A 21218-nucleotide genomic window follows, 5' to 3' on the forward strand; every position below is an offset into this window, starting at 1 on the left:
AATGGCCTCTTTGTGCACTGCAGTGATTCTATGGATAAGTTTTAATGAGCACCTTAAAGGCGGAGAGATATTCAGGTCGGGAATTCATGAGCTCTGGGTCTCAGTAACTGAAGGCACAGCCTCCAATGGTGGAGTGAACAAAATGAGGGGTGCAAAAAGGCCAGAATCTGAGGAGTGGGGGGATTGAGGCTTCTGGGATTGAGAGTGGTTCCAGAGATAGGCTGGGCTGAGGGCGCGGAGGGACTGGAAAACTGAGCGTCAATCTTTCCTCTTCCAAACTAATCCCAGCCTTCCTTACTTCGCACATGCTACATATTTACCAGGCATCAGAATATAGAAGGAAACGGTAATAACATTTCCAGCTGTTTTCCATAGTTAGGGAATCAATTGTGATTTAAAAATCAGTTCACTCTGCTGCCTTCTGCAAAATTTCTAATCAAAGACAAGCTCTGGGAGACTGCAGTCGCGATTAAAAATATAACCTGTTCATTCTGGGTGAAATGATCCTGCCCTATTTTGAATCTTTGAGAAGAAGCAACCAGTTCTCAAATCATCGGAGGGAATGTGTGATCAATTATTGGCATTAACTTGGTAATTAATCCGTAGATGGGGATGGGATTGAGTGCGCTATCCTGCAGGATCACAGCATATAGAACCTCTGAAAATATACTGAAGGAAGCAAGTCGCAGGTGTGATAAAAGCATCCAAAATCATGACTTTAGAAACAGATTGTCCTTAAAACAATTGCTGTATATTTGTACTGCAGAATTCAATAACAGTTCTCAGCTTGCAACCAAAGCCTAACATTAATCATAGCAATATAGACAGAAAATACTCAGCAGGTCTGACAACACGGCAGAGAGACAACAGAGAGAGACCGAGTTCCTTCAGGTCTGAAACCTTTCATCTATCTTTTATTTTAATCCTAACAACATTGCTGTCCATTATCAAACTGCTTTGATATCCTCATTTGATCAAGTAGTTCACAGCCTTCCCTGCTTCTGAGTGCAGGTGTCTCCTTCTGCTCCTCAAGTCTCAGGGCTATGCAGTTAATCCCTTCCCGACTCATTCTCTGTCACCACATCTGGATCAATCACCGTAAGCAATAGTGCATCTCCCTCTCTCCAGGCAAAATAATGATCCTCAAAGGTAAGGTTAATCCCAAACTCCCCTCCTCAATGACAAGCAGCCTCTGCTGGCCCCTTTCCTCGCCCTCTCTGTTCTCATTTCTAACTAGCTTCAAAAGATTGACAATTATTTTGTCTCCTTGACTTTCCAAACAGCTGACTCACCCCCATCCCTGGCTCCCCTCAAACCTTCTCATTCCAGCTTGGACCCGCCATGAGCAGTCTATCTACAAGCTTCTTTCTTCCATGAGATTTACTCCTTTCTTCCATATCATACAATCATAGAATCCCTACAGTGCAGATAGAGGCCATTCGGCCTATCGAGTCTTCACCGACACTTCGAAAGACTTCCCTGCCTAGGCCCAATGCTATGCTCTGTAACCCCGCATGGCCAATCCAAATAAACTGCACGTCTTTGGGATGTGGGAGGAAACCATATAGTCACATCTCTGCTAACTCCGGTTGACTTCCGGGTGCGGCGATGACCAGCTGAGTCGCACGTTTCGGCAGCTCCCGGTGGAACGGACTTTTGGGCTCTTAATAAGAGCCCCAACGGCAATTTTAACGGCTAAAAGTACTGTGCGGTGAACCAGAAGGGAATCCCCCTGGAATACGGATGAAAAAAGGAGAGGAAGGTGGCCGGATTGCGGTGGATCCTTTAGAACAGCGGCAAGGAAGGCAAGCAAAAACCAAGATGGCGTCGGAAGGTGGCAGTTTAATATGGGGCCCTGAACAACATGAGTTTTTGAAACGCTGCGTGGAAGAACTCAAAAAGGAATTGAAGAAGGAGCTGTTGGCCCCGATATTACAGGCGATCGAAGGGCTAAAGGAGGAGCAAAAGACCCAGGAGCGGGAGCTTCGGGTCGTGAAGGCAAAGGCTGCCGAGAATGAGGACGACATACAGGGCCTGGTGGTGAAGACGGAGATGCACGAGGCACACCATAAACAATGTGTGGAAAGGCTGGAGGCGCTGGAGAACAACGCGAGGAGGAACAACCTAAGGATTCTTGGTCTTCCTGAAGGTGCGGAGGGAGCGGACGTCGGGGCATATGTGAGCATGATGCTGCACTCGTTAATGGGAGCGGAGGCCCCGGCGGGTCCGCTGGAGGTGGAGGGAGCATACCGAGTGATGGCGCGAGGACCGAGAGCAGGAGAAATTCCTAGAGCCATAGTGGTGAGATTCCTCCGTTTTAAGGACAGAGAGATGGTCCTTAGATGGGCAAAGAAAACTCGGAGCAGTAAGTGGGAGAACGCGGTGATCCACGTATACCAAGACTGGAGTGCGGAGGTGGCGAGAAGGAGGGCGAGCTTTAATCGGGCCAAGGCGGTGCTTCACAAAAAGAAGATAAAATTCGGAATGCTGCAGCCGGCAAGACTGTGGGACACATATCAAGGGAGGCACCACTACTTTGAGACGGCGGATGAGGCGTGGACTTTTATCGTGGAAGAAAAATTGGAATGAGCGGGTTATTAAAAAAAAGAACGTTTGAAACAAAGTGGTGGGGCGAGTTAAGGGGGGGCGAAGAGGGGGGCAAAAAGGGGGGAAAGAGGAGTTTTATGTTATTAATCCTGCGATGTGGTAACTTTTCTCTTTTCCACAGGAGGTGGTGGGGGGAGGAAAGGAGGTGGAAGAGATGGGGCGTTGGCCATTGGGGGCGGGGTCAAGGGGGAAGCGCGGGCTTTGTTCCCGCTCTATGATAATCATGGCGGGAATAGGGAAGCAGGAAGGAGGGGGCGTCGCACGGTGCGAGCCGAGGTCACGGGGGGAAGCCGAGGTCGGCCAGAGTTTGCTGACTTCTGGGAGCAACATGGGGGGTGTAACTACGCTAGTGGGGGATCTAGCGGGGGGGGGTGGGAGGGGGGAATTATTGGGCTGCTGCTGCTGGGGAGAGGGGGGAGCTGGTATGGGGTGGGATGGGCGGGGGGGCACCGCCTGGGGGGGACACAGCTGCGTGGGAACCAGGTGAGGAGCTGGAAAAAGGGGATGGCTAATCGACAAGGGGGGGGGGTGAAAAGCCCCCCAACCCGGCTGATCACGTGGAATGTGAGAGGGCTGAACGGGCCAATAAAGAGGGCACGGGTACTCGCACACCTTAAGAAACTGAAGGCAGATGTGGTAATGTTACAGGAAACGCACTTGAAACTGATAGACCAGGTGAGACTACGCAAAGGTTGGGTGGGGCAGGTGTTCCACTCGGGGCTAGGTGCGAAAAACAGGGGGGTGGCTATATTAGTGGGGAAGCGGGTAATGTTTGAGGCAAAGACTATAGTGGCGGATAGCGGGGGCAGATACGTGGTGGTGAGTGGCAAACTACAGGGGGAGACGGTGGTTTTGGTAAACGTATATGCCCCGAACTGGGATGATGCCAATTTTATGAGGCGTATGCTAGGACGCATCCCGGACCTAGAGGTGGGAAAGTTGGTAATGGGGGGAGATTTCAATACGGTGTTGGAACCAGGGCTGGACAGGTCGAGGTCCAGGACTGGAAGGAGGCCGGCAGCAGCCAAGGTGCTTAAAGATTTTATGGAGCAGATGGGAGGAGTAGACCCGTGGAGATTTAGCAGACCTAGGAGCAAGGAGTTTTCGTTTTTCTCCTATGTCCACAAAGTCTATTCGCGAATAGACTTTTTTGTTTTGGGAAGGGCGTTGATCCCGAAGGTGAGGGGAACGGAGTATACGGCTATAGCCATTTCGGATCACGCTCCACATTGGGTGGACTTGGAGATAGGGGAGGAAACAGAAGGGCGCCCACCCTGGAGAATGGACATGGGACTAATGGCAGATGAGGGGGTGTGTCTAAGGGTGAGGGGGTGCATTGAAAAGTACTTGGAACTCAATGATAAAGGGGAGGTCCAGGTGGGAGTGGTCTGGGAGGCGCTGAAGGCAGTGGTTAGAGGGGAGCTGATATCAATAAGGGCACATAAAGGAAAGCAGGAGAGTAGGGAACGGGAGCGGTTGCTGCAAGAACTTCTGAGGGTGGACAGGCAATATGCGGAGGCACCAGAGGAGGGACTGTACAGGGAAAGGCAAAGGCTACACGTAGAATTTGACTTGCTGACAACGGGTACTGCAGAGGCACAGTGGAGGAAGGCACAGGGTGTACAGTACGAATATGGGGAGAAGGCGAGCAGGTTGCTGGCCCACCAATTGAGGAAGAGGGGAGCAGCGAGGGAAATAGAGGGAGTGAGGGATGAGGAAGGAGAGATGGAGCGGGGAGCGGAGAGAGTGAATGGAGTGTTCAGGACATTTTATTAAAAATTATACGAAGCTCAACCCCCGGATGGGAGGGAGAGAATGATGGGCTTTATGGACCGGCTGGAATTTCCCAAGGTGGAGGAGCAGGAAAGGGTGGGACTGGGAGCACAGATTGAAATAGAGGAAGTAGTGAAAGGAATTAGGAGCATGCAGGCGGGGAAGGCTCCGGGACCGGATGGATTCCCAGTTGAATTTTACATGAAATATGTGGACTTGCTCGCCCCGCTACTGATGAGGACGTTTAATGAGGCAAAGGAAAGGGGACAGCTGCCCCCGACTATGTCTGAGGCAACGATATCGCTTCTCCTAAAGAAGGAAAAGGACCCGCTGCAATGCGGGTCCTATAGACCTATTTCCCTCCTAAATGTAGACGCTAAGATTCTGGCCAAGGTAATGGCAATGAGGATAGAGGATTGTGTCCCGAGGGTGGTCCATGAGGACCAAACCGGGTTTGTGAAGGGGAGACAGCTGAATACGAATATACGGAGGCTGCTAGGGGTAATGATGATGCCCCCACCAGAGGGGGAAGCGGAGATAGTGGTGGCGATGGATGCTGAGAAAGCATTTGATAGAGTGGAGTGGGATTATTTGTGGGAGGTGCTGAGGAGATTTGGTTTTGGAGATGAGTATGTTGGATGGGTGCAGCTGTTGTATAGGGCCCCAGTGGCGAGTGTGGTCATGAATGGACGGGGATCTGCATACTTTTGGCTCCATAGAGGGACAAGGCAGGGATGCCCTCTGTCCCCATTGCTGTTTGCACTGGCGATTGAGCCCCTGGCAATAGCATTGAGGGGTTCCAAGAAGTGGAGGGGAATACTTAGAGGAGGAGAAGAACACCGGGTATCTCTGTATGCGGATGATTTGTTGTTATATGTAGCGGACCCGGCGGAGGGGATGCCAGAGATAATGCGGACACTTCGGGAGTTTGGAGAATTCTCAGGATATAAACTGAACATGGGGAAAAGTGAGTTGTTTGTGGTGCATCCAGGGGAGCAGAGCAGAGAAATAGAGGACTTTCCGCTGAGGAAGGTAACAAGGGACTTTCGTTACTTGGGGATCCAGATAGCTAAGAATTGGGGTACATTGCATCGGTTAAATTTAACGCGATTGGTGGAACAAATGGAGGAGGACTTCAAGAGATGGGACATGGTATCCCTGTCACTGGCAGGGAGGGTGCAGGCGGTTAAAATGGTAGTCCTCCCGAGATTCCTCTTTGTGTTTCAGTGCCTCCCGGTGGTGGTCACGAAGGCTTTTTTCAAAAGGATCGAAAAGAGTATCATGAGTTTTGTGTGGGCCGGGAAGACCCCGAGAGTGAGGAAGGGATTCTTACAGCGTAGTAGGGATAGTGGGGGGCTGGCACTACCGAGCCTAAGTGAGTACTACTGGGCCGCCAATATCTCAATGGTGAGTAAGTGGATGGGAGACGAGGAGGGAGCGGCGTGGAAGGATTGGAGAGGGCGTCCTGTAGGGGGACTAGCCTACAAGCTATGGTGACGGCCCCATTGCCGTTCTCACCGAAGAAATACACCACAAGCCCGGTGGTGGTGGCGACTTTGAAAATTTGGGGACAGTGGAGACGGCATAGGGGAAAGACGGGAGCCTTGGTGGGGTCCCCGATAAGAAATAACCACAGGTTTGCCCCGGGGAGAATGGATGGGGGATTTGGAATATGGCAAAGAGCAGGAGTAACGCAACTGCAAGATCTGTTTGTAGATGGGAAGTTCGCAAGTCTGGGAGCGCTGACCGAGAAATATGGGTTGCCCCAAGGGAATGCATTCCGATATATGCAACTGAGGGCTTTTGCGAGGCAGCAGGTGAGGGAATTCCCGCAGCTCCCGACGCATGAGGTGCAGGACAGAGTAATCTCAAAGACATGGGTGGGGGACGGTAAGGTGTCAGATATATATAGGGAAATGAGGGACGAGGGGGAGATTATGGTAGATGGGCTGAAAGGGAAATGGGAAGAAGAGCTGGGGGAGGAGATTGAGGAGGGGCTGTGGGCGGATGCCCTAAGTAGGGTAAACTCATCGTCCTCGTGTGCCAGGCTAAGCCTGATTCAATTTAAGGTGTTACACAGGGCGCATATGACTGGAGCACGGCTCAGTAAATTTTTTGGGGTAGAGGATAGGTGTGCGAGATGCTCGAGAAGCCTAGCGAATCACACCCACATGTTCTGGTCATGTCCGGCACTACAGGGGTTCTGGGTGGGGGTGACAAAGGTGCTTTCGAAAGTAGTGGGGGTCCAGGTCGAACCAAGCTGGGGGTTGGCTATATTTGGGCTTGCACAAGAGCCGGGAGTGCAGGAGGCGAGAGAGGCCGATGTTTTGGCCTTTGCGTCCCTAGTAGCCCGGCGCAGGATACTGTTGATGTGGAAGGAAGCCAAGCCCCCGGGGGTGGAGACCTGGATAAATGACATGGCCGGGTTTATAAAGCTGGAACGGATTAAGTTCGTCCTAAGGGGATCGGCTCAAGGGTTCACCAGGCGGTGGCAACCGTTCGTCGAATACCTCACAGAAAGATAGAGGGAATGGAAAAGAAGAAGGCAGCAGCAGCCCGGGGTGGGGGGGAACCAGAAGGAGTCTCAGGGTTATTAATATATATGTATAATATGTATAGGTTGTTGCTATAAATAATTGTATATTGGACTGTTAAATCATATTTTTGAGAGTGTTTATCTGAGACAAGGCAGTTGCCATTTAGTTTTAGTTTTCGGTTTTGTTATATATTATTTATTCTTTGTTTATAAAACAGGTCATTGTTATTTATACTGTTATATTATTGTGTGAAGGATACACAATGTACTGTGATGGTTGACCAAAAATTTTCAATAAAATATTTTTTAAAAAAAAGAAATCTCTGCTAACTCCAGACCAATGAACCATTCTGTCTTTTTTCAAAAACTAATTCTCATTGCTGCTGTCCAAATGTCTCATCCTTCTTGAAAAAAAAGGCACTCACAGCTCTCCACCCTATCCAGCTGCAGTCCTCTGCATTAATCTCCCTTTCTTCTCTATGATCCATCAATGTATCGTCATTGCAGAGTCATGCTCACCCTTCTCTGCCTGAATGATGCCAGTTTGGTTTCCATTTTTCCCACCGTGCCAATTTCACCCGAGTCAATATCCCCGAAAATTCTAACTCATCCACAAGTTAGTAGCCTATATTCTGCCGGACACAAAGCCTTGCTCACCCATCATCCCCATTTTCAGTCAGCTCCGTTGGCTCGCTGTTCTTCTCCTGAGGTCCCTCAGGCCTCCCTTCACCCAACCTTCTTCAGCTTTGTCTCAAGCCAAGTGTAGACGGCTCCTCCAGCTCCAGCCTCTCATGGGCCTCCTGAAGCCTCCATCACAAAGGCTTTATGAACCCGGAACGACCCACTGAGCTACTTCTCCGCGCTTACAAAAACCTCCTCCAAAGCAATCTTTTAGACTGTGCTTTTGTTCAATGGAGGCAAGTGGTGGTGATGCTGCTAGACTAGTGATCTAGAAACTTGTAATAATGCTCTGGGGACCACTCCAGATGGTCAAATTTGAATTCAATGAAAATCTGGAATTAAAAGTCTAATGATGACCATGAAACCATTGTTGATTGTCGTAAAAACCCATCTGGTTCACAAATGTCCTTTAGGGAAGGAAATCTGTCATCCTTACCTGGTCTGGCCTACTGTAGACCTACAACAATGAAATGAAATGAAATGAATGAAATGAAATGAAAATCGCTTATTGTCACAAGTAGGCTTCAATGAAGTTACTGTGAAAAGCCCCTAGTCGCCACATTCCGGCGCCTGTTCGGGGAGGCTGGTACGGGAATTGAACTGTGCTGCTGGCCTGCCTTGGTCTGCTTTAAAAGCCAGCAATTTAGCCCAGTGTGCTAAACCAGCCCCAACCAATGTGATTGACTCTTAATTGCCCCTCTGAAATGGCCTAGCCAAGCCACTCAGGGCAATAAGGGATAGGTAACAAATTCTGACCCAGTTAGCGATGCCCATTTCCCATGAGCAAATGAAAAAAACTCTCCTAACCGATGCTCTGAATCTGTGTTTGCTCCATAATGTACCTCGGGATATTTTATACATTGAAGACATAAGTGATTGATGTTGACTCGATGATCAATTCAAAAATGAAATCCAAGTACCACGGAAGGATAATTGTATGTACATGGATAGATTATCAATGTCCAGACAGAATGAGTAAGCAGACGGCTGCAGACCTAACCCACGGCCAGCATCAAGTTGCCAATGAGCCAGAAAGTACAAGGCACACAAAAGACAAATGAAATCCTTTTATGATTGAAGGCGCTAGTTTCTATTGATCTGCAAAGTATGTTCCGCTGCTGCTTCAGAATGAAGGGTTAGCAAGCTCATCTTCACTGTAATTAAATTCGCACAGGAATATTACAACATTCAACAAAATGACAACTTAATTGCAATACCACATTTTTTAATGATATAAGTAGAATTCATTATATCTGGGTGTGATATGAAATGCATCGAGTAAAATGCACTTATATTTTTCCACATAGAACCATTAAAGTGCAGACGGAGGCCACTCGGCCTAACCCAGTCTGCACCGAATCTCTGAAACAGCACCCTACCTAGCCCATAACCTACCAGTGGTTAGCACTGTTGCTTCACAGATCCAGGGTCCCAGGTTCGATTCCCGGCTTGGGTCACTGTCTGTGCGGAGTCTGCACGTTCTCCCCCGTGTCTGCGTGGGTTTCCTCCGGGTGCTCCGGTTTCCTCCCACAGTCCAAAGACGTGCAGGTTAGGTGGATTGGCCATAATAAATTGCCCTTAGTGCCCAAAAAGGTTATGTGGTGTTACTGGGTTATGGGGATAGGGTGGAAGGCTGGGCTTGGGTAGGGTGCTCTTTCTAAGGGCCGGTACAGAAGCCTTGGGCTGAATAGCCTCCTTCTGCACTGTAAAGAAAATACAGCATTCATGCAAAAGCCCTTCCCCCAACATCACTTGTAGCACGGTTACGATGGAAATGGTGATATCTGAGTAATTCTGGCAGCGAGTTGATATTACAACCATTCACTTGAAGCATATAACTTATTAAAATCCATATATTTTGGAGCTAATTTATAAGCTCATCCGCGGGGAGTATGGGGGCGATTCTCCAATATGAAGCCCAAGTGTTCGCGCTATTGTGAATGATGTCGCGTTTCATGACGGCGTAAACCGGGCCCGGGTACAACCGATTCTGGCCCCCGCACAGCGCTGGAGCGATTCACGCCGCTCCAGCCCCTTTTTGCGGCGCCAAATGTGCGCGCCGGCCCCGACTCACCATGGCGTCGGTGTTCAGGGGCCGCCCGCGCCAGAACGTAGGCCTGGGAGGGAGAGGCCGGCCCGCCGATCGGTGGGCCCCGATCGCGGGCCAGACCCCATTGGAGGCCCCCCCCCCCCCCCCCAGTGAAGGAGCCCCCCTACACTCCCCTCCCCCACCCCCGCAGGCCGCGAGCAGGGGTGAACGGCGCCAGCGGGACTCTGTCGTATCCGCGCAGCCGCTCGGCCCGTCTGGGGCACTCACCCGTCCCTCAGTGAGAGTACTATCGGACAGCAGGAGGGCTTTGCAAGGGGGCAGTGGCCATTCCTGGTCAGTAACGGCTCTTCAGTGTAATTGATCAAACATTCTCAGGCGATCAGTTTCACCGAGGCGGTGCCTCCCACGATGCTCTCGCCTTCTCCAACAAGGAGAGACAGCCTGGGACAGCTCTGCAGAAGGGAAATCCCTCTTTAATGGGTTCCTGTCTGAACCACCCGCCCACCCCTGAGAAACGTGGTCAGAGGAGAACAGGCTGGCAAACCAGCGGGATGCATTTTCCCATTTTCCCGTCCCTCACCCACTTCCTTATACATCTCCAAGGACCCAGGGGAATTTGCTCCACCATTTCAGGTCAATGACCTTCGATCCGGAATTGATTGTTGATTTGTTCTTATGGTCCAGAATGGTGGAAACAAATTGGAAACAGATTGAACGATAGCTTTCAGAAGGACCGACGGGTTGAATAGCCCCACAACCCTTCGAGATATCTGCAATCGTGGCCTCTTGTACATCCCCAATTTCAATTTACCCATCATTGAGGACGGTGCCTCCAGCTGCCAAAGCTCTCAGCTGTTGAATTTCCTCCCTAAACCTGGCCACCTCTCCACTACCTGTACCCCTTCCTTGAGATGCTCATTACAACCTAACTCTTTCACCAAGTATTTGGTTATCCACCCATCTTCCTGCCTGGCCCAATGTCAAATCTTTTTCCGTAATGTTGTCTTGCAGCAGTTTGGGATATTTTTAAATACATTAATGGTGCTATATTAATTCAAATTGTTGTACAAATCTGTGATAAATGACATGACCGGGTTTTGAAGTTCAGTTTCCTCAGGATGATTTCACTCAATAGACAAAGCTGCCTCTAAACATGAAGCAATATCTCCTGATTTCAAAAGATCCGTGCGCATATTTTGCAAACAGAATGATGTCACTGCTGAATGGTTAAGTGGCTTTTACAGACTCAAAACACTGGATTCCTGTAAGCAAATAGCTGATCTGGATGTAGAGTTCTTTGATGTTGTACATGAGTGACTGATTGATATTTCATGGTAAAAAGGAGACTCTCCACTCTAAGACGTACTGCCACTTCCCAGTTTGAGAGCGGGACAGGTGTGAAGGTCCACCTCCATTGTCACTTTCTGATTTTATTTTTCTCTCCTTCTGCCAACAATTGCCTCTTGAAAAATCGCTGGCAGCTAATCAGGGCACCTCCACAATATGCTGTGCTGATCATGGAGGATCCACGTGACAGATTTCTGTATTTTATCAGTTTGCTTTGTGTATTCCAAATCTGAGTTTTGTGGTGTGTTTAAAGTACTTTTTAGCTGGGTTGTGCTGAATGTAAGAAATGGGCATGTTTTATATTTTTCCAGTAATATTATTGAAACCTGGGTTAAGATGCATACAGGCATATGACTGCGAGAGCTGTGATTAAGGTGTTGTAAAGGTGAGGTCATCATTGATTTGCAGATGTAATGTTATGCTAATAGATCTTGAGAGCCATTTACTTGTTTACAGATAGCTAGCTAATGGAAGATTGTTTATTTTTGAAGGGGCCCTGGGGTGTAGATAATTTATTTAGGGTATTGTGTTTGTTCTTGGCTGAACAAGTCAAGGGACATCTTGTAAGAAGAGACAAAAGAATGCTTTCTGCTTTGGGTACAGGTGATGTCATTAATGGGAGGCACCAAGTCTGTCTGAAAAGTTAGTTGGTCCTAGACTCTCATCTGAACAGGAGTGTTTTACTTTGGCCCTGAAAGGTTCTCTTTTGAACCCTGAAAGGTTCTCTCGCTAAAGATTCTGCACAGGGAAAACCAAGTAAAACCCTGGTAAACTTTATTTATAAGTGGTATTTGAAGTATATTGGTTTGCTTAATTGGAATATCATGGCAAGTTTGGGAAGTAACTTAAGGGTTTCTCATTTACTTAAGAAATGTTATAGGTCAGATTATTTATTTGTTGCTCATGTGGTTAATTCCGTGGCTAAATTAAAGTTTGGTTTAACATAAAAGATGCCGATTGGTCAGTGTTATCACTCCTGTGGGGCAGTAACATTTCATTACTGTTTTACTTATTGAAAATATATGGCTCTCATCTGGGATCTTAACAGGCACAATTTTGTGTTCAAAAATAACAGTTTGCCATTATGATCTCATTTTATGTTTTAATACTTCTAAAAGTAACGGGTGACCATCTGACTCAGAGCAAGAGCTCCACCCACTAAGTCACCACGGATATCAAATGTACTGCTGCACAAAATCTATCCGAGGGAGCTGATACCATAATTCATTTTAAAAGGAAGTTCAACAGGTCCTTAATGTTAATGTTGCAAATGCTGTGACAATGGAGTGCATGCTCTCGTTGCGATTAAGAGACGCTGACACTAATTTAGGGAAGGTTAAGGCACATGTATTAGAACCAGTTTTCACCTGTGTGGGGGAACGATGTGGAAGGGAGAAGTAGTCAGCATTTATAATATACCAAGTAAACATTTGTTGAAGACAGATTGTCTGCAGTTTCTCTCTTTGCCGGGTTAATGTTCACCAATGTAACACTGGAGAATGAGTAACATAGAGAGTTACAGATGAAAAGTGGAGATATGGGACAAGTCATGACTGCCCTTTCAATGAACCAGCATAAACATACTGGGCCAAATGGCCTCCTTCAGTGCTGTAGGTTTCTATGATTTTTGTGCATCCAGGGTTATTAACGAACCATTTCTGTGGGCCACAATCTCAAATTCTCCACTTACTGTAGTTGTACGGTTTGCCAGAGCTGAACAAACAGACTGTAAAACATAGGAACACTTGTCGGTCACAGGTGAGAGGTGAGAGAGAGGCGAGAGAGAGTCGAGAGAGACGCGAGAGAGAGGCGAGAGGGAGGCGAGAGAGACGCGAGAGAAAGGCGAGAGGGAGGCGAGAGAGAGGCGAGAGAGAGGCGAGAGAGAGTCGAGAGAGAGGCGAGAAAGAGGTGAGAGAGAGGCGAGAGAGAGTCGAGAGAGACGCGAGAGAAAGGCGAGAGGGAGGCGAGAGAGAGGCGAGAGAGAGGCGAGAGAGAGTCGAGAGAGAGGCGAGAGAGAGGTGAGAGAGAGGCGAGAGAGAGTCGAGAGAGACGCGAGAGAAAGGCGAGAGGGAGGCGAGAGAGAGTCGAGAGGGAGGCGAGAGGGAGGCGAGAGAGAGGCGAGAGAGAGGCGAGAGGGAGGCGAGAGAGAGTCGAGAGAGACGCGAGAGAAAGGCGAGAGGGAGGCGAGAGAGAGGCGAGAGAGAGGCGAGAGAGAGTCGAGAGAGAGGCGAGAGAGAGGTGAGAGAGAGGCGAGAGAGAGTCGAGAGAGACGCGAGAGAAAGGCGAGAGGGAGGCGAGAGAGAGTCGAGAGGGAGGCGAGAGGGAGGCGAGAGAGAGGCGAGAGAGAGGCGAGAGGGAGGCGAGAGAGAGTCGAGAGAGAGGCGAGAGAGAGTCAAGAGAGACGCGAGAGAAAGGCGAGAGAGAGTCGAGAGGGAGGCGAGAGGGAGGCGAGAGAGAGGCGAGAGAGAGGCGAGAGGGAGGCGAGAGAGAGTCGAGAGGGAGGCGAGAGGGAGGCGAGAGAGAGGCGAGAGAGAGGCGAGAGAGAGGCGAGAGAGAGGCGAGAGAGAGTCGAGAGGGAGGCGAGAGGGAGGCGAGAGAGAGGCGAGAGAGAGGCGAGAGAGAGGCGAGAGAGAGTCGAGAGAGACGCGAGAGAAAGGCGAGAGGGAGGCGAGAGAGAGGCGAGAGAGAGGCGAGAGAGAGGCGAGAGAGAGCCGAGAGAGAGGTGAGAGAGAGGCGAGAGAGAGTCGAGAGAGACGCGAGAGAGAGGCGAGAGAGAGGCGAGAGAGAGGCGAGAGAGAGGCGAGAGAGAGGCGAGAGAGAGGCGAGAGAGAGGCGAGAGAGAGGCGAGAGAGAGGCGAGAGAGAGGCGAGAGGGAGGCGAGAGAGAGGCGAGAGAGAGGTGAGAGAGAGGCGAGAGGGAGGCGAGAGAGAGGTGAGAGAGAGGCGAGAGAGAGTCGAGAGAGACGCGAGAGAAAGGCGAGAGGGAGGCGAGAGAGAGGCGAGAGAGAGGCGAGAGAGAGGCGAGAGAGAGGCGAGAGAGAGGTGAGAGAGAGGCGAGAGAGAGTCGAGAGAGACGCGAGAGAAAGGCGAGAGGGAGGCGAGAGAGAGGCGAGAGAGAGGCGAGAGAGAGGCGAGAGAGAGGCGAGAGAGAGGCGAGAGAGAGGCGAGAGGGAGGCGAGAGAGAGGCGAGAGAGAGGCGAGAGAGAGTCGAGAGAGACGCGAGAGAAAGGCGAGAGGGAGGCGAGAGAGAGGCGAGAGAGAGGCGAGAGAGAGGTGAGAGAGAGGCGAGAGAGAGTCGAGAGAGACGCGAGAGAAAGGCGAGAGGGAGGCGAGAGAGAGGCGAGAGAGAGGCGAGAGAGAGGCGAGAGAGAGGCGAGAGAGAGGTGAGAGAGAGGCGAGAGGGAGGCGAGAGAGAGGCGAGAGAGAGTCGAGAGAGAGGCGAGAGAGAGGTGAGAGAGAGTCGAGAGAGACGCGAGAGAAAGGCGAGAGGGAGGCGAGAGAGAGGCGAGAGAGAGGCGAGAGAGAGGTGAGAGAGAGTCGAGAGAGACGCGAGAGAAAGGCGAGAGGGAGGCGAGAGAGAGGCGAGAGAGAGGCGAGAGAGAGGCGAGAGAGAGGCGAGAGAGAGTCGAGAGGGAGGCGAGAGAGAGAGGCGAGAGAGAGGCGAGAGGGAGGCGAGAGGGAGGCGAGAGAGAGGCGAGAGAAAGGCGAGAGGGAGGCGAGAGAGAGGCGAGAGAGAGGCGAGAGGGAGTCGAGAGAGAGGCGAGAGAGAGTCGAGAGGGAGGCGAGAGAGAGGCGAGAGAGAGGCGAGAGAGAGGCGAGAGGGAGGCGAGAGGGAGGCGAGAGAGAGGCGAGAGAGAGTCGAGAGAGAGGCGAGAGAGAGTCGAGAGGGAGGCGAGAGAGAGGCGAGAGAGAGGCGAGAGGGAGGCGAGAGGGAGGCGAGAGAGAGGCGAGAGGGAGGCGAGAGGGAGGCGAGAGAGAGGTGAGAGAGAGGCGAGAGAGAGTCGAGAGAGAGGCGAGAGAGAGTCGAGAGAGACGCGAGAGAAAGGCGAGAGGGAGGCGAGAGAGAGTCGAGAGGGAGGCGAGAGGGAGGCGAGAGAGAGGCGAGAGAGAGGCGAGAGGGAGGCGAGAGAGAGTCGAGAGGGAGGCGAGAGGGAGGCGAGAGAGAGGCGAGAGAGAGGCGAGAGAGAGTCGAGAGAGAGGCGAGAGAGAGTCGAGAGAGACGCGAGAGAAAGGCGAGAGGGAGGCGAGAGAGAGTCGAGAGGGAGGCGAGAGGGAGGCGAGAGAGAGGCGAGAGAGAGGCGAGAGGGAGGCGAGAGAGAGTCGAGAGGGAGGCGAGAGGGAGGCGAGAGAGAGGCGAGAGAGAGGCGAGAGAGAGGCGAGAGAGAGGCGAGAGGGAGGCGAGAGGGAGGCGAGAGAGAGGCGAGAGAGAGTCGAGAGAGACGCGAGAGAAAGGCGAGAGGGAGGCGAGAGAGAGGCGAGAGAGAGGCGAGAGAGAGGCGAGAGAGAGGCGAGAGAGAGGTGAGAGAGAGGCGAGAGGGAGTCGAGAGAGACGCGAGAGAGAGGCGAGAGAGAGGCGAGAGAGAGGCGAGAGAGAGGCGAGAGAGAGGCGAGAGAGAGGCGAGAGAGAGGCGAGAGAGAGGCGAGAGAAAGGCGAGAGGGAGGCGAGAGAGAGGCGAGAGAGAGGTGAGAGAGAGGCGAGAGGGAGGCGAGAGAGAGGTGAGAGAGAGGCGAGAGAGAGTCGAGAGAGACGCGAGAGAGAGTCGAGAGAGAGGCGAGAGAGAGGCGAGAGGGAGGCGAGAGAGAGTCGAGAGGGAGGCGAGAGGGAGGCGAGAGAGAGGCGAGAGAGAGGCGAGAGAGAGGCGAGAGGGAGGCGAGAGGGAGGCGAGAGAGAGGCGAGAGAGAGGCGAGAGAGAGTCGAGAGAGACGCGAGAGAAAGGCGAGAGGGAGGCGAGAGAGAGGCGAGAGAGAGGCGAGAGAGAGGCGAGAGAGAGGTGAGAGAGAGGCGAGAGAGAGTCGAGAGAGACGCGAGAGAGAGGCGAGAGAGAGGCGAGAGAGAGGCGAGAGAGAGGCGAGAGAGAGGCGAGAGAGAGGCGAGAGAGAGGCGAGAGAAAGGCGAGAGGGAGGCGAGAGAGAGGCGAGAGAGAGGTGAGAGAGAGGCGAGAGGGAGGCGAGAGAGAGGCGAGAGAGAGGCGAGAGAGAGGCGAGAGAGAGGCGAGAGAGAGGTGAGAGAGAGGCGAGAGAGAGTCGAGAGAGACGCGAGAGAAAGGCGAGAGGGAGGCGAGAGAGAGGCGAGAGAGAGGCGAGAGAGAGGCGAGAGAGAGGCGAGAGAGAGGCGAGAGAGAGGTGAGAGAGAGTCGAGAGAGAGGCGAGAGAGAGGCGAGAGGGAGGCGAGAGAGAGGCGAGAGAGAGGCGAGAGAGAGTCGAGAGAGACGCGAGAGAAAGGCGAGAGGGAGGCGAGAGAGAGGCGAGAGAGAGGCGAGAGAGAGGCGAGAGAGAGGCGAGAGAGAGGTGAGAGAGAGGCGAGAGAGAGTCGAGAGAGACGCGAGAGAAAGGCGAGAGGGAGGCGAGAGAGAGGCGAGAGAGAGGTGAGAGAGAGTCGAGAGAGAGGCGAGAGAGAGGTGAGAGAGAGGCGAGAGGGAGGCGAGAGAGAGGCGAGAGAGAGTCGAGAGAGAGGCGAGAGAGAGGTGAGAGAGAGTCGAGAGAGACGCGAGAGAGAGGCGAGAGGGAGGCGAGAGAGAGGCGAGAGAGAGGCGAGAGAGAGGTGAGAGAGAGTCGAGAGAGACGCGAGAGAAAGGCGAGAGGGAGGCGAGAGAGAGGCGAGAGAGAGGCGAGAGAGAGGCGAGAGAGAGGCGAGAGAGAGGCGAGAGAGAGTCGAGAGGGAGGCGAGAGAGAGAGGCGAGAGAGAGGCGAGAGGGAGGCGAGAGAGAGGCGAGAGAAAGGCGAGAGGGAGGCGAGAGAGAGGCGAGAGAGAGGCGAGAGGGAGTCGAGAGAGAGGCGAGAGAGAGTCGAGAGGGAGGCGAGAGAGAGGCGAGAGAGAGGCGAGAGAGAGGCGAGAGGGAGGCGAGAGGGAGGCGAGAGAGAGGCGAGAGAGAGTCGAGAGAGAGGCGAGAGAGAGTCGAGAGGGAGGCGAGAGAGAGGCGAGAGAGAGGCGAGAGGGAGGCGAGAGGGAGGCGAGAGAGAGGCGAGAGGGAGGCGAGAGGGAGGCGAGAGAGAGGCGAGAGAGAGTCGAGAGAGAGGCGAGAGGGAGGCGAGAGGGAGGCGAGAGAGAGGCGAGAGAGAGTCGAGAGAGAGGCGAGAGAGAGTCGAGAGGGAGGCGAGAGAGAGGCGAGAGAGAGGCGAGAGGGAGGCGAGAGGGAGGCGAGAGAGAGGCGAGAGGGAGGCGAGAGGGAGGCGAGAGAGAGGCGAGAGAGAGTCGAGAGAGAGGCGAGAGAGAGTCGAGAGGGAGGCGAGAGAGAGGCGAGAGAGAGGCGAGAGGGAGGCGAGAGGGAGGCGAGGGAGAGGCGAGAGGCCCCCAGTGTTACAGAGCTTACAGGAGGAGAGGACCGGATGGGTCTGACTGGGAGAGGGCATAGCCGGGGCCAGTCTTGATATGGAGATTGGAGGGAACCTGAAGTGTAAGTGATTACAACTGGCTAAGGTCTGGGCCTGACTGTTTTGGGCAGCACGGTAGCATTGTGGATAGCACAATTGCTTCACAGCTCCAGGGTCCCAGGTTCGATTCCCGGCTTGGGTCACTGTCTGTGCGGAGTCTGCACGTTCTCCCCGTGTCTGCGTGGGTTTCCTCCGGGTGCTCCGGTTTCCTCCCACCATCCAAGGATGTGCAGGTTAGGTGGATTGGCGATGCTAAATTGCCCTTCGTGTCCAAAATTGCCCTTAGTGTTGGGTGGGTTACTGGGTTATGGGGATAGGGTAGAGGTGTGGACCTTGGGTAGGGTGCTCTTTCCAAGAGCCGGTGCAGACTCGATGGGCCGAATGGCCTCCTTCTGCACTGTAAATTCTATGATAATCTATGTTTCCAGGTCCAGAAGGTCAATGGGTCAGGAGATGGAATGATGATGAGTGTCTGCAAACCAACTTGACTCTCTCTCTCTCTCTCTCACGTCCCTGGCAGGAATCTGATCGATATCGGTATGGAGCCAGTGGAGCTGGCCATTCTACATATTACTGTGCTGGAGTAGCACAGACTCCAGCAGCAGGATGTGGCTACACTGAGGGAAGATCCTGCGGGAGGAGGCAGGGGGCCCCAAGGCAGGGTCAGGGGTCGGAGGCCACACCAGCGGTGCAGGGGGCACAAAGACGCAGAAAGGGACAAAGGGCCGACGGGACTCAAAGATCAAAGAACAATACAGCACAGGAACAGGCCCTTCGGCCCTCCCAGCCTGCGCCGATCACGTGTCCTATCTAGACCAACTGCCTGTATCCTTCTATACCCCAACTGTTCATGTGTCTATCCAGATAAGTCTTAAAGGTCGCTAACGTATCTGCCTCAACCACCTCACTTGGCCGTGCATTCCAGGCCACCACCACCCTCTGTGTAAAAACCTTCCCCACACATCTCCACTGAACCTATCCCCACTCACCTTGAACTTGTGCCCTCTTGTAATTTTCAATTCCGCCCTGGCAAAACGTCTCCAACTGTTCAGCCTCTCTACACCCCGAATAATTTCATAAACTTCTAGCAGGTCGCCCCTCAGCCTCCGTCTCTCTATCGACCTGGGACAGGAATGGCATACATGAATAATTGCAAACACTCGTGTGTCGTTCATGGAGTGTCTGACAACATATGTTGGAGAAGACTGCGCCTCAAGTGGGAGACTGTGCGGTACCTGTGCCACGTCCTTGTGGTGTTGGTGGGGGCGGAGGACACCCACTGCCTGTGGCCATGAAGGTCACAACAGCCCTGGATCTCTGCACAATGAGGTCATTCCAGGGCTCCATGGGTGCCCTGTGTGGAATATCACAGGCACCTGCCCGCATGTGCATCTGTGAGTTCAATTGCACCCTCCTGCCAGCGCAGGGCGTGTAGCACTCTGCCGCCATTGGCAGGGGGCTGGATCACCGGAACAGCGCCGATCCCATTGTTAGCCCAACGCTCGATTCTCTGCCATATCGGGGACCCTGCTATCCGCAGCGTGCAGCAAAGATCCACCCCCTTATAGCATCAGCATCCTCTTCTTGTCTGGCACCCGCACATACGCCCGAGCCTGGTTGGCAACCTGCTACGGAGTACTTTCCGCTTCCCAAGCCCAAAGGTACTGAGGCCAATTGCAATGCCTCTGCCACCTCGCTGCTGAAATCAGTTAACTCCACCTGACAAGATGTTCCTGGTTGAATGTCTCAGTGTCAATGCAGTGCATACACCCACTGAGTCAGTCACCCAGGAAACACTTGGGTGTGTTTTCCCGAACACCTCACACATTTCACACTCAGAGTAACATTGCTATGGAAGCTCCCGTGAGCAAAAACAAACAATAGTAATTGACCTTTTAAAGCACTGATACATGTCTAAAAATAGATAATCCTTTACAGAACTCATCATATTAAATGCACATCATCAGCTAAAGATAGTAAAGTAGTCTTTGCTCATTAGAGATTTACTCATTTAAGCTTAATGTTATCTGTACTGATGTGATTAGGTGGAGAGATCCCTGTGTCTGTACAGTGAACATCAGCACATCCATCAGCCTAATGTGTGCCCATTTTACTTATACTCCTGGCAAGAAGCAGTCCCATTTCCTTCCCCTTACTTATTCCTACCCTTATTTTTCTCTGATCTCACAGACTCACCAACTGAGAGATTGATCAAGAATTCTTTGCTTGGGCCATCCTGGACGGGAGGTTGGCAAAAGGGCCTCGGATATGTCATTTTCCCTCACAGGCTCCAGACTAGGAACTCACTACATAGAGGGTGGTAGCTATAAACTCACTGCACGGGGTAGCACCTTTGCATTCTTGTTCTCTATAAAATGGGCGACTTAAATCACAGCTGTCGCTGAGAGAGCATGCACCTGCAAACCCAATGTGCAAACAATTGCATTAATCTTGATTAATAAGGGCATCAGGGGTTATGGGGAGGAGGCAGGAGAATGGGCATCAGGGGTTATGGGGAGGAGGCAGGAGAATGGGCATCAGGGGTTATGGGGAGGAGGCAGGAGAATGGGCATCAGGGGTTATGGGGAGGAGGCAGGAGAATGGGCATCAGGGGTTATGGGGAGGAGGCAGGAGAATGGGCATCAGGGGTTATGGGGAGGAGGCAGGAGAATGGGGTTGAGATAAATATCAGCCATGATTGAATGGCGGAGCAGACTCGATGGGCCGAGTGGCCTAATTCCGTTCCTATTTCTTATGGTCTAATCATTTTGATACCTGGAAGCAGTTATCCAGACTCCACACCTGTAGAATTCCACAACACTGCAATCATTTTCAGTTTAAGATATGAAGCTTCCTTTTCTCTGTGCTGCCCCTTTCTGAAGAATTGCTTCGGTCGTGGGTTAAATGCAGGCAGGCCCTGCAAACAAACATCTAGATTGTTACCTGAAGTACGGGTGGTATTAACGGTTTGGCCTTTCGGGAAGTGACAGGATACAGTTAATGAAACCCTCACACAGCACCACGATCGCCACTGCGGGTAGCGCCAGGCGGCAGGTCCCGAATCCAGTCCAGCTGGAAGAGGGATCGAACCCCGTACTGCTGCCACCAATCTGATCCAAAGCATCCATCCAGCCAACCGGCTCCCTCAAGGGCTCCAGCTTTTGCTACGTCAACATTCGCTTTCACACGCTTGTTGTTATCCAGAACTGTCAATAGTGACGGTCGAGACTCCCCAGTTTCTTTCCATCACACTGCTGACCAGGAACCTCTCCCACTCTTACTAACTGCCAATGGCACGTGTTGGAAGGATTTAATTATAATCTTTATCTTTATTAGTGTGACAAGTAGGCTTTGGGTTCAAGTCCAACTTCAGGACGTGATGGCCATATGAGGGAAGTTTGTTCCGAGAGTGGACAAACAGGTCGAGATTCAACTTGCAAGGGGCGACAAAGTAGCACAGTGGTTAGCACTGTCGCTTCACAGCACCAGTGACCGAGCTTGGGCCACTGCCTGTGCGGAGTCTGCACGTTCTCCCCGTGTCTGCGTGGGTTTCCTCCGGGTGCTCCGGTTTCCTCCCAAAAGACATGCTTGTTAGATGAATTGAATTCTGAATTCTCCCTCAGTGTACCCGAAC

Source organism: Scyliorhinus torazame, chromosome 13 (assembly GCF_047496885.1).
Source record: "Scyliorhinus torazame isolate Kashiwa2021f chromosome 13, sScyTor2.1, whole genome shotgun sequence".
In the NCBI taxonomy this organism is placed as follows: Eukaryota; Metazoa; Chordata; class Chondrichthyes; order Carcharhiniformes; family Scyliorhinidae; genus Scyliorhinus; species Scyliorhinus torazame.